The sequence below is a fragment of the Macaca mulatta genome, chromosome 1, assembly GCF_049350105.2.
Source record: "Macaca mulatta isolate MMU2019108-1 chromosome 1, T2T-MMU8v2.0, whole genome shotgun sequence".
NCBI classification, from domain to species: Eukaryota; Metazoa; Chordata; class Mammalia; order Primates; family Cercopithecidae; genus Macaca; species Macaca mulatta.
In genome coordinates this window covers 140,673,299-140,687,976 of record NC_133406.1, presented here as the reverse complement: position 1 = coordinate 140,687,976, position 14,678 = coordinate 140,673,299, and the positions used below count along the sequence as shown (strand labels likewise).

The 14,678-nt window shown below is 39.8% G+C and overlaps 1 non-coding gene across 1 annotated transcript; it reads left to right on the top strand.

Annotated features, from left to right (window-relative positions):
• The first annotated feature begins 342 nt into the window (after positions 1 to 342).
• LOC114674787 (U6 spliceosomal RNA) lies at positions 343 to 449 on the top strand. The gene has a single exon (XR_003725898.2). It is a non-coding gene; the product is annotated as a U6 spliceosomal RNA (small nuclear RNA).
• Positions 450 to 14,678: the final 14,229 nt, after the last annotated feature.

Sequence of the window (14,678 nt, the reverse complement as noted above, 5' to 3'; positions counted from 1 at the left end):
ATGACAGAGTATTAGAGGGAATGGTTTTGATGCAGTATTCAGAGAGATCCTGGCTACAGTTGCTTAAAATATGGAGAAGGCTGTGAGCATTCATTAAAAGAGCATTCTAAGCACTCAGTCAGGATAAACTAAGATAAATCTGCATCTAAACACAAGAACAAATCAGAAGAATATCACTGTGTAAAGAGAAAGCTTTTTAAAACTACCAAAGAAAAAGAGAAAATACCTAAAAAATCATAACTGTCAACATTTTTCTTCACATTTTCAGTGTCAGCAGATTTTTCATCAGTATGAATAGATGCCAGAAAATAATGGAGTAATATCTCCTAAAAGCTTAGGGCCGTGCTCGCTTTGGCAGCACATATACTAAAATTGGAACGATACAGAGAAGATTAGCATGGCCCCTGCGCAAGCATGACACACAAATTCGTGAAGCATTCCATATTTTTGTTCTCACTCATAGGTGGGAACTGAACAATGAGATCACTTGGACTCGGGAAGGGGAACATCACACACCGAGGCCTATTATGGGGGAGAGGGAGCGGGGAGGGATTGCATTGGGAGTTATACCTGATGTAAATGACGAGTTGATGGGTGCTGACGAGTTGATGGGTGCAGCACACCAACATGGCACAAGTATACATATGTAACAAACCTGCACGTTATGCACATGTACCCTAGAACTTAAAGTCTAATAATAATAACAATAATAATAAAAAGCTTAGGGCCAATAATGCTCAAGCTAAATTCTATAGCCAGAAAACCTATCTTTCAAGAGTATGAGCAAAATAAAAATACCCTCAGAAGTAATAAGAATACCCACTGACTACATAAACAAGGGTCTATATGTGAGTGGAGAGAGAGACAAACATCTGTGCATGTATGTAAGATATACACATCTGTATGCATATATACATTCTTACAGGCATAATTGTATATAATCGTGTGTATTTGTATATACAATGCATGTGTGTGTGTGTACATATGTATGTGTGTGTAAAATTTTAATTTCGAAACCAGGAGAGGAACAAAAAGAGGAAGGATGTAGAAAACTCTATCACTTTAACAGAGAAAGAGAAGAAAGGAGGAAAGGTAAGAAGGGAGGGAGGGAGAAAGAAAGGATATAAAAAAAAACAAGAAAAAAGCAAAGAAAAAGAATAATAACAAGAAAACACATATAAGATGGTAGAAACAAGTCCAAACATACCAATAATCATAATAAATGTAAATACATTAAACCAGCCATTAAATAACAGATATCTCAAGAAAAAAAAAAAATATATATATATATGCAGTTTTAAGAAACACATTAAAAGTATACAGAGATTGTCAAGATGGCCGAATAAGAACAGCTCCAGTCTCCAGCTCCCAGTGCAAGCGACACAGAAGACAGGTGATTTCTGCATTCTCAACTGAGGTACTGGGTTCATCTCACTAGGGAGTGCTGGACAATCGGTGCTAGTCAGCTGCTGCAGCCCAACCAGCGAGAGCTAAAGCAGGGCAAGGCATCGCCTCAGCTGGGAAGTGCAAGGGGGAAGGGAATACCTTTTCCTAGCCAGGGGAACTGAGACACACAACACCTGGAAAATCGGGTAACTCCCACCCCAATACTGCTCTTTACCAAGCGTCTTAGCAAACGGGCACACCAGGAGATTATATCCCACACCTGGCAGGGAGGGTCCCACATCCACGGAGCCTCTCTCATTGCTAGCACAGCAGTCTGTGATCTAACGGCAAGGCAGCAGCGAGGCTGGGGGAGGGGTGCCCGCCATTGCTGAGGCTTAAGTACGTAAACAAAGCCCTGGGAAGATCGAATTGGGTGGAGCCCACAGCAGCTCAAGGAGGCCTGCCTGTCTCTGTAGACTCCACCTCTGGGGACAGGGCACAGCTAAACAACAACAACAACTACAACAACAAAAAAGCAGCAGAAACCTCTGTAGACGCAAATGACTCTGTCTGACAGCTTTGAAGAGAGCAGTGGATCTCCCAACATGGAGGTTGAGATCTGAGAACGGACAGACTGCCTGCTCAAGTGGGTCCCTGACCCCTGAGTAGCCTAACTGGGAGACATCCCCCATTAGGGGCAGACCAACACCCCACACCTCACACAGTGGGGTATACCCCTGAGAGGAAGCTTCCAAAGCAAGAATTAGACAGGTATACTCGCTGTTCAGCAATACTCTATCTTCTGCAGCCTCTGCTGCTGATACCCAGGCAAACAGGGTCTGGAGTGGACCTCAAGCAATCTCCAACAGACCTACAGCTGAGGGTCCCGACTGTTAGAAGGAAAACTAACAAACAGGAAGGACACCCATACCAAAACCCCATCAGTACATCACCATCATCAAAGACCAGAGGCAGATAAAACCACAAAGATGGGGAAAAAGCAGGGCAGAAAAACTGGAAATTCAAAAAATAAGTGCACATCTTCCCCTCCAAAGGAACGCAGCTCATCACCAGCAACAGATCAAAGCTGGATGGAGAATGACTTTGACAAGTTGAGAGAAGAAGGTTTCACTCCATCAAACTTCTCAGAGCTAAAGGCGGAATTATGTACCCAGCGCAAAGAAACTAAAAATCTTGAAAAAAGAGTGGAAGAATTGATAACTAGAATAATTAATGCAGAGAAGGCCATAAACGAACTGACAGAGATGAAAACCATGACACGAGAAATACGTGACAAATGCACAAGCTTCAGTAACCGACTCGATCAACTGGAAGAAAGAGTATCAGCGACTGAGGATCAAATGAATGAAATGAAGCGAGAACAGAAGTCTAAAGAAAAAAGAAGAAAAAGAAATGAACAAAGCCTTCAAGAAGTATGGGATTATGTAAAAAGACCAAATTTACGTCTGATTGGGGTGCCTGAAAGTGAGGGGGAAAATGGAACCAAGTTGGAAAACACTCTTCAGGATATCATCCAGGAGAACTTCCCCAACCTAGTAAGGCAGGCCAACATTCAAATTCAGGAAATACAGAGAACGCTACAAAGATACTCCTTGAGAAGAGCAACTCCAAGACACATAATTGTCAGATTCACCAAAGTTGAAATGAAGGAAAAAATCTTAAGGGCAGCCAGAGAGAAAGGTCGGGTTACCCACAAAGGGAAGCCCATCAGACTAACAGCAGATATCTCAGCAGAAACTCTACAAGCCAGAAGAGATTGGGGGCCAATATTCAACATTCTTAAAGAAAAGAATTTTCAATCCAGAATTTCATATCCAGCCAAACTAAGTTTCATAAGTGAAGGAGACTTAAAATCCTTTACAGATAAGCAAATGGTTAGAGATTTCGGCACCACCAGGCCTGCCTTACAAGAGACCCTGAAGGAAGCACTAAACATGGAAAGGAACAACAGGTACCAGCCATTGCAAAAACATGCCAAAATGTAAACACCATCGAGGCTAGGAAGAAACTGCATCAACTAACGAGCAAAATAACCAGTTAATATCATAATGACAGGATCAAGTTCACACATAACAATATTAACCTTAAATGTAAATGGACTAAATGGTCCAATTAAAAGACACAGACTGACAAACTGGATAACGAGTCAAGACCCATCAGTTTGCTGTATTCAGGAAACCCATCTCACATGCAGAGACACACACAGGCTCAAAATAAAGAGATGGAGGAAGATCTACCAACAAATGGAGAACAAAAAAAAGCAGGGGTTGCAGTACTAGTCTCTGATAAAACAGACTTTAAACCATCAAAGATCAAAAGAGACAAAGAAGGCCATTACATGATGGTAAAGGGATCAATTCAACAGGAAGAGCTAACTATCCTAAATATATATGCACCCAATACAGGAGCACCCAGATTCATAAAGCAAGTCCTTAGAGAATTACAAAGAGACTTAGACTCCCATACAATAATGGGAGACTTCAACACGCCACTGTCAACATTAGACAGATCAACGAGACAGAAAGTTAACAAGGATATCCAGGAATTGAACTCATCTCTGCAGCAAGCAGACCTAATAGACATCTACAGAACTCTCCACCCCAAATCAACAGAATATACATTCTTCTCAGCACCACATCACACTTATTCCAAAATTGACCACATAATAGGAAGTAAAGCACTCCTCGGCAAATGTACAAGAACAAAAATTATAACAAACTGTCTCTTAGACCACAGTGCAATCAAACTAGAACTCAGGACTAAGAAACTCAATCAAAACCGCTCAACTACATGGAAACTGAACAACCTGCTCCTGAATGACTACTGGATACATAATGAAATGAAGGCAGAAATAAAGATGTTCTTTGAAACCAATGAGAACAAAGATACAACATACCAGAATCTCTGGGACACGTTTAAAGCAGTGTGTAGAGGGAAATTTATAGCACTAAATGCCCACAAGAGAAAGCAGGAAAGATCTAAAGTTGACACTCTAACATCACATTTAAAAGAACTAGAGAAGCAAGAGCAAACACATTCAAAAGCTAGCAGAAGGCAAGAAATAACTAAGATCAGAGCAGAACTGAAGGAGATAGAGATACAAAAATCCCTCCAAAAAATCAATGAATCCAGGAGTTGGTTTTTTGAAAAGATCAACAAAATTGATAGACTGCTAGCAAGACTAATAAAGAGAAAAAGAGAGAAGAATCAAATAGATGCAATAAAAAATAAAAAATGATAAAGGGGATATCACCACCGACCCCACAGAAATACAAACTACCATCAGAGAATACTATAAACACCTTTACGCAAATAAACTAGAAAATCTAGAAGAAATGGATAATTTCCTGGACACTTACACTCTCCCAAGACTAAACCAGGAAGAAGCTGAATCCCTGAATAGACCAATAGCAGGCTCTGAAATTGAGGCAATAATTAATAGCCTACCAACCAAAAAAAGTCCAGGACCAGATGGATTCACAGCTGAATTCTACAAGAGGTACAAGGAGGAGCTGGTACCGTTCCTTCTGAAACTATTCCAATCAGTAGAAAAAGAGGGAATCCTCCCTAACTCATTTTATGAGGCCAACATCATCCTGATACCAAAGCCTGGCAGAGACACAACAAAAAAAAAGAGAATTTTAGACCAATATCCCTGATGAACATCAATGCAAAAATCCTCAGTAAAGTACTGGCAAACAGGATCCAGCAGCACATCAAAAAGCTTATCCACCATGATCAAGTGGGCTTCATCCCTGGGATGCAAGGCTGGTTCAACATATGCAAATCAATAAACGTAATGCAGCATATAAACAGAATCAAAGACAAAAACCACATGATTATCTCAATAGATGCAGAAAAGGCCTTTGACAAAATTCAACAGCCCTTCATGCTAAAAACGCTCAATAAATTTGGTATTGATGGAACGTATCTCAAAATAATAAGAGCTATTTATGACAAACCCACAGCCAATATCATACTGAATGGGCAAAAACTGGAAAAATTCCCTTTGAAAACTGGCACGAGACAGGGATGCCCTTTCTCACCACTCCTATTCAACATAGTGTTGGAAGTTCTGGCTAGGGCAATCAAGAAAGAGAAAGAAATAAAGGGTATTCAGTTAGGAAAAGAAGAAGTCAAATTGTCCCTCTTTGCAGATGACATGATTGTATATTTAGAAAACCCCATTGTCTCGGCCCAAAATCTCCTTAAACTGATAAGCAACTTCAGCAAAGTCTCAGGATACAAAATAAATGTGCAAAAATCACAGGCATTCTTATACACCAGTAACAGATAAACAGAGAGCCAAATCATGAATGAACTTCCATTCACAATTGCTTCAAAGAGAATAAAATACTAAGGAATCCAACTTACAAGGGATGTAAAGGACCTCTTCAAGGAGAACTACAAACCACTGCTCAGTGAAATAAAAGAGGACACAAACAAATGGAAGAACATACCATGCCCGTGGATAGGAAGAATCAATATCATGAAAATGGCCATACTGCCCAAGGTTATTTATAGATTCAATACCATCCCCATCAAGCTACCAATGAGTTTCTTCACAGAATTGGAAAAAACTGCTTTAAACTTCATATGGGACCAAAAAAGAGCCCGCATTTCCAAGACAATCCTAAGTCAAAAGAACAAAGCTGGAGGCATCACGCTACCTGACTTCAAACTATACTACAAGGCTACAGTAACCAAAACAGCATGGTACTGGTACCAAAACAGACATATAGACCAATGGAACAGAACAGAGTCCTCAGAAATAATACCACACATCTACAGCCATCTGATCTTTGACAAACCTGAGAAAAACAAGAAATGGGGAAAGGATTCCCTATTTAATAAATGGTGCTGGGAAAATTGGCTAGCCATAAGTAGAAAGCTGAAACTGGATCCTTTCCTTACTCCTTATACGAAAATTAATTCAAGATGGATTAGAGACTTAAATGTTAGACCTACTACCATAAAAACCCTAGAAGAAAACCTAGGTAATACCATTCAGGACATAGGCATGGGCAAAGACTTCATGTCTAAAACATCAAAAGCAATGGCAACAAAAGCCAAAATTGACAAATGGGATCTCATTAAACTAAAGAGCTTCTGCACAGCAAAAGAAACTACTATCAGAGTGAACAGGCAACCTATAGAATGGGAGAAAATTTTTGCAATCTACTCATCTGACAAAGAGCTAATATCCAGAACCTACAAAGAACTCAAACAAATTTACAAGAAAAAAAACAACCCCATCAAAAAGTGGGCAAGGGATATGAACAGACATTTCTCAAAAGAAGACATGCATACAGCCAACAGACACATGAAAAAATGCTCGTCATCACTGGCCATCAGAGAAATGCAAATCAAAACCACAATGAGACACTATCTCACACCAGTTAGAATGGCAATCATTAAAAAGTCAGGAAACAACAGGTGCTGGAGAGGATGTGGAGAAATAGGAACACTTTTACACTGTTGGTGGGATTGTAAACTAGTTCAACCATTATGGAAAACAGTATGGCGATTCCTCAAGGATCTAGAACTAGAAGTACCATATGACCCAGCCATCCCATTACTGGGTATATACCCAAAGGATTATAAATCATGCTACTATAAAGACACATGCACACGTATGTTTATTGCGGCACTATTCACAATAGCGAAGACTTGGAATCAACCCAAATGTCCATCAGTGACAGACAGGATTAAGAAAATGTGGCACATATACACCATGGAATACTATGCAGCCATAAAAAAGGATGAGTTTGTGTCCTTTGTAGGGACATGGACGCAGCTGGAAACCATCATTCTCAGCAAACTATCGCAAGAACAGAAAACCAAACACCGCATGTTCTCACTCATAGGTGGGAACTGAACAATGAGATCACTTGGACTTGGAAAGGGGAACATTACACTCCCGGGCCTATTAGGGGGAGGGGAGAGGGGGGAGGGATTGCATTGGGAGTTATACCTGATGTAAATGACGAGTTGATGGGTGCTGACGAGTTGATGGGTGCAGCACACCAACATGGCACAAGTATACATATGTAACAAACCTGCACGTTATGCACATATACCCTAGAACTTAAAGTATAATAATAATAATAAAAAAGTATATAGAACGTTTGAAGATAATGGGCTAAAAAAGATGTATCATAAGAACACTAACCCAAGAAAGCTCATGTTTCAAACAAGAAATATTTTAAAGGGAAATTATTAATATGAAAAATAGTGGGCACAAATAATATAAAAGAGCATTCTACCAAGCTACAATAATAAACACACATACACATCTAACAATTTGGCCTCAAATTTATGAAGCTAAAACTAACAGAATACTGAGAACTAAACAAAACAACAATGACAGTGGACAATTTTTAAATACCTCTATCAGAAACATATCAAGCAGAAAAAGAAACTGAGATTTAGAAAACTGAGGCTGGGCACCATGGCTCATGCCTATAATCCCAGCACTCTGGGAGGCTGAGGCAAACAGATTGCTTAAGTTTAGGAGTTTGAGACCAGTCTGGGCAACATGGTAAAACCCCATCTCCACAAAAGATACAAAAGTTAACTGGGCATGGTGGTGTGTGCCTGTAGTCGCCAGCTACTTGGGAGGCTGAGGTGAGAAGATCTCTTGAGCCTGGGAAGCCAAGGCTACAGTGAGCCATGATTGCATCACTGTACTCCAGCCTGGGCAACAGAGCAAGACCCTGTCTCAAAAAAAAAAAGAAAAAAGAAAATTCAGACAACATGTTTTGACAAGATTAATCTAATATAGATAAATAGAATCCTGCACCTCACAAATAGGGAACATTTTTATGCATATATGAAGCATTTGCAGAACAAATTCTATAAGATACTTTATTAATCTTAGAAAGTACATGCTAAAACTATTACATGCCTGGCCATTATCTAAAGAGAAGAGAGTTCTTTTTTTTTTTTTTTTTTTTTTTTTTGAGACAGAGTCTCGCTCTCTCGCCCAGGCTGGAGTGCAGTGGCGCAATCTCGGCTCACTGCAAGCTCCGCCTCCCGGGTTCGCGCCATTCTCCTGCCTCAGCCTCCTGAGTAGCTGGGACTACAGGCGCCCGCCACCGCACCCGGCTGATTTTTTGTATTTTTAGTAGAAACGGGGTTTCACCGTGGTCTCGATCTGCTGACCTTGTGATCCGCCCGCCTCGGCCTCCCAAAGTGCTGGGATGACAGGCGTGAGCCACCGCGCCCGGCATAGAGAAGAGAGTTCTTAAGAAGAGGTGGTTAGAGGGAAAACAGAGATGAAAGAAATATATTCTAGTTTATTTAGTTGGCAATTACTTGTGGGGCATCTAGTATGCTCCATTCTCCCAACTGGTTTTATAAAAAGTACCCCCATATTCCCTATTTATTCTCCCAAATATCTTTTTACCTTTCCCAAACGAGAAGCAGAAATTAATTTTGAAAGTCTCTCATAAAAAATGGATGTATAATTCTTTTATGAATAATGTAGTTATTATTATTTTAAATTGTAGCAAACTTTAAGGGACAAAGTGGTCAGCACCTCATTAAAGGGTCAAGTGATTTATTTTGCCTATTCTGCTAATCAACATTTGTGGTCTTGGGTTTTGTTTCATTACAGAAACTCAGATTTGGATGCAGATGCACTATTTTAAATCCTTTTCCTCACCTCAAAATCCACAAAACTTTGAACCTAATTTAAAAAGTCTATGAGGCTGGAAGTCAGGGGAAAGAGGACTTAACGATGTTTCTGTCATCTCTGAAAGGCAGCAGCAGTGTAAAGGAGAAATTTGTACAACAATCTGACTCCACCGTTTCTCAGTGTACAACATTCTTAACCTCTCTGAACATCAATTTCCTTCTCTCAATTTCCTTCTCATAATGCTATTCTCCCAGGATTTTTGTGAAGATTAAATACATAATGTTCCAAAGTTTAGCACAGGTCAAGTACAGAATAATTACTGAATCCCTGTTGAACCTAAATCTCTCATCCTGAAACAGTAAGCTGAGAAACCCCACATCAGCTAAAGACTGTTCTTTCCCCTGCAGGCACCTTATCCTGCGATCCAGACCCACCATTTCCTGAGTTGTTGACATCAACTTCCTGACAACTTCACTATTTCCATCCTGAAAAACTGGCAGCTTAGATTCAGGGGGGAAAGTACATGTTAGGTATTAATGCCTACCAGATTTGGGTAGTCAGGGGATTTCATATGTGTATTAGGAAAATCTGAAGACTAAAGTCAAAGCTCTGAAGTTCTGGGATTTAGGAAAGAAAAACATGCTTGTTTTGTGTTCCATTCTCACAAGTGTTTAATGTTAATGTCACTGTATAATGCAAAACAGTGGAAAAAAATAACTTTAATCACTGACAGATCTGAAGGGACACCCGACCATACTGTTATTTATGAAATAAAGTAAAATTTTGAAATCTTGCTAGATAAAAAAATTACAAACTGTTATTGTAACTTTTAGAAATGTTAAATGGCAATACCTTAAATTCAATATGGTGGTTTATAACTGAGTGTAAGTACTTTAATTTATAATCTTCAGCATAATACTCCTGTAAGAAGCATGTTCAGCTATATTTGGAAAGGCAAAAATATATCACAAACATAAGGCAGAAGATGCTTTTGACTTTTTATGATATAACAGCTACATCTATCTAGATATACAGCAGACCTTTTGACAGTTTTTGTTGTTGTTTTTTGTGGGGTTTTTTTGTTCTTTCTTGTCCTTTGAAAAATTCCAAGTATTTTCTTTCACTAACAAGAAAACATTTTCCATGTTTAGCAAGAAAATATTCATCAGCACCTTCTCCCAACTTAGTGTCAAAGGAGATGTCACTCTGAATCAGCAGTTCCCACAATCCTGAAGCTAGCCTGCAGTGAGACATCAACTTTCACACCAAACTTATATCTTAATTTTAGCAAGATGCCCTCTGCCCCAGCTTTCTTTCAATGTAGCAAGGAAAAGACACTACTTTCCTTCTGGGAACTGGGAGAAGGGTCAAAAGAAATCTTTTCAATGCAAGGAAAAAGAACATGTCACACTTGTAACATTTTCTCTCTTGCTAAGCCATAGCTCCATGAAAATATTAATAGAAACCATGCCTTACTGCCTCACGCCAACAAGGGGAACCACTGGACAGAGACTACATGCATGAGCTGCAACTATGCCCGGTGTTCCGAGGGTAAAAGAATATGGGTACTATTTCATACAAATCTCATGCAGGTTAATATAGTCAAACCCAGAATCATGAACCTTCAGGAAACAAATCCATCTGGTAGGAGGGCTCTAAATTATATATGGAATCCTAGCTGTAAGGGAGTCTGGACAACACAGTTCTGCAAGCTTCACAAGGAGGCACAGTAGAGTTTGGAAGAGATGTTGAGCCAGTCCACATATGATATCTGATATTATGTGTTACGTGCTGTGCTTAATATTTCATATATATTAATATTATATCAGTTTAATCCTCATTCCAATTTATAAAATGGATGTTATTATTTCTGTTCTTTCCTTGCATGTGTGCCCACTGAGACTCAGACAGTTAAGATCACAAAAGACACCCTTTAAACTAGCCACCTGACTCCAGAGTTCAAGCTTTTAACCACATTTTGTCATCTAAGAATTTGTCTTGTTCATTAATATGCTGTTAGTACCTAGCACACTTCTTTTTTTTTTTGAGATAGGGACTTTCTCTGTTGCCCAGACTGGAATGCAGTAGAGTGGTCACAGTTCACTGTAACCTTGAACTCCTAGGATGAAGCAATCCTCCCAACTCAGCCTCCCGAGTAGCCGGGACTACCACACCCAGCTAATTTTTGTAGTTTTTGTAGAATTGAATTTCTACATGGGTTTCACCAGGGAGCTGGCTTCATAAAAGGCTTCAGATTCAGGATGGGAAAATGGCACAGCAATCTGTGTTGTGTGGACTAGGGACCAGCGACCAGGTAGGCATGAGGACGTCTGGTCTCAAATGCCTGAACTCAAGTGATCTGCTCACCTTGGCCTCCCAAAGTGGTGGGATTATAGGGATGAGCCATCATGCCCGGCCACGTTCTTGATAAATAGAAAATGCTCAATATGTGTATTAGTTCATTTGCATGCTGCAGATAAAGACATACCCAAGACTGGGTAATTTATAAAGGAAAGAGGTTTAATTGACTCACAGCTCCACATGACTGGGGAGGCCTCACAATCATGGCAGAAGATGAAAGAAGAACAAAGGGATGTCTTACATGGCAGTTGGCAAAAAGAAAATGAGAGTCAGGCAAAAAGGAGTTCCCCTTATAAAACCATCAGACCTCGTAAGACTTATTCACTACCATGAGAACAGTATGGGGGAAACCATCCCAGAGATGAAATTATCTCCCACTGGGTCCCTCCCAAAACACATGGGAATTATGGGGGCTACAACTGAAGATGAGATTTGGGTGGGGGCACAGCCAAACTATATCAGTACATAATTATTAAATTGAATACCCACCTCCACACAATCATGAAAGACTTGGGTTCTTTTAGTTTAGCTCCTGTCCTATTTCTCCTTTTATTTCCTAGTGGTGACCTAATATCATACCAGGCCCATGGCACATAATAAGTGCTTGGTAACAAATAACATTGGCTGACCCAATGAAACCTAGTGAACCTTAAAGAGTTGTCAGCATTTGACAACTGTAAAGCTCTGAGAATCAAAATCTTGTCTTTGAAGTTGCAACCTGAGACTCTTGGGAACTCAAGGCATCACAGAAGTTTTTAAAGAATTCAGCATAATTCAAAGACATCCCTGCCCAGAACATCACCCTCTTCCTCCACCCGAAACCACAGATGAGATAAATCTTCACAGCCAGATTAGTTGGGAAGGAAGAGCTGGAGGGCAGGCAGCGGCAATGGCACGTCCTCCAGAAGAAGAATTCTTCTCTACCCTCCCTGAGTTGAGTCCCCTGTGATGGTGGAATTCACAGAAACCCAGATTGATTTGGGAGATTCAACAGCAGAGAATCTTTACACTCTCGGGGAGGGATATCCTGCAGAGGCATCAGGAGCTAAAGCGTTTCTGTCACCAACTTAGTAAAGTAATAGTGGAGAAGAGATAGTTCTGTGGGGTGCTTAAGCAAAAGGAACTGGCGGAATTCTCTGTGTCCCAACAAAGTGTAAGAAGAGCCAAATGTTGCCTTTGTACCCAAAAGGTGCATCCAAGTAATGGAGGGAGCTAGCAACATAAAAGGCATCAGATTCGGGATGGGAAGATGGCAGAGCAATCTGTGTTGTGTGGACCGATGGCCAGGAAGCAGATAGGCATGAAGATTCCTGGCAGATGCCCTCGTGTCTAAAGCAGGAATTCACTCCATTGCACTTGACCTCTTGCCTCCAAAATATCTCCCAAATTTAGATTTCAAATTAAGAATTAGAAGGAGAAAAATACTAACTGATGGAGATTAAGTTTTCCAACTCCTGGTAGAAATGTCACTTCAAAATTTTATCATCAGACAGAAAAAAAAAATTAATTTTTTTCACACATGAGTTCTGGGCCAAAACGTACGTCCACTGTAAGAAGTTGAACCAAGAAGTCTACTAATACGTAAATACTCAATGAAATAACTTTCAAAAGTGCCAACTTAAAGAGTAGAATTGTCCTGCTTTTTAAGGACTACACAAGAAAGTCTATCAAGAAGGAAAAAAAGAAGAGAAGAAAAAAATACTGATTATTTTAACATTTTAATATTAAATTAATTTATTAACACTATTAAATTTAATATTGGCAAAAACTGCAATTACACCTGCACCAACCTAATATAATGGAAATTATAAATACGTGGAAATGTTGACACCAATGAATGTGGATCTTTTTTAGTTCTTCTGGAATAGAGAATATCCACATTGCCTTAGAAGTAAATACAAAATATCACTGCAAGCCTTCCTTCTTTCATTTATTCCTTCATCAGATTTTATTGCATAACTAGTACATCAAGAACCAAGTAAGCACATAGAATAACCTGGCATCCAAAAGCAATAGAGGAATCAGAACTCAAGACTAATGAAAAAATGTTTTAAAAACCATAACAGGACCATGCATAATCTATTATTTATTACCTTATTAACATGTATTGAGTACCTACTAAGTGCCAGTGCCAGGCACTGTGCTAAATATATACGTGTATTATGCAAAGACATGCTAATCCTCAGATCGCTTTAGCAAATGAAATTGTTTCAGCTTTGGACTGCTCACACTCCCTTGCATAACTTCATATCTTCCTGTTTCTCCCTTATCAACAGGATGAAGAACATAGCTTGTTAAACAGCTCTGTCTACTATATATCAAACCTGATACCAAATTGATACCAGGGGTTGATCCAAATTCCTTTAACTTGGGACAATCCACTAGCATTGTCGTCAGATTCAAAAGGGCTGGACAACATCTGGATCACAATTTGTTCAGGAACACCTGAATTATGCGTTTCCTTCCCAAGTACACACACCCCTACCCTCTCATCAACACTTGCAGTCCTAGAAATGTGCAATATCCCACATAAACTGAAGAATATGGTTTTCCTGAGGTCCCTGGACCCTGTCCAGCTGGCAGAGGGACATCATGAGAAAGCTCCTGAACGCATATGAGTCTGTTCATCACTGATACCAGTACTGATACCTTCGTTTTACTTACAGTGAAAGTCAAATGAGATCATCTATGTGATAGGCTTTTTAAACATACTGTACAATACCATACAAATGTTCAACCTCATAAGGTACTTTCATACTAAGCTCCCCTGGGCCAGGCTGGTACCTGGCTCAGGACTGAAGTAACCCCCAACTTTTATTGAGTTGAATTTGACCTTATCTACTAATCTGTGTCTCCTCACTAGACTCCAAATGATGGGAAACTAAGGAAGTGGTACACATCATTTATAATGGCTTATAACTGAGGGAAGCAATGTTTTTTTGCACAAGGGCCAATCCAGGAAAAAAGAAAATTTATGTAAGCTGCAAAAAAAATATTAAAGAAATGAAGACATTTTCTACAGGCCATACAACCATCAGTTCTGAGCAGCAGCTAGAATTTGTACATCTCACTTAAGGCAATATTTACTGATGGATGCTCAGGAAAGAAAGATGAATGCAATGAACCTTCCATCCTCCACAGTTAGCCTTCATGGCTCTAAAGTTTTCATTCTTCTTGGCTGAATCATGCTCCTAGGAATGATACCATCACTGCCAGTTTCCTGGAATGACCAGCCTCGCAGGCCAGTTGGAGGCCAGGCAGCTGCACAAGT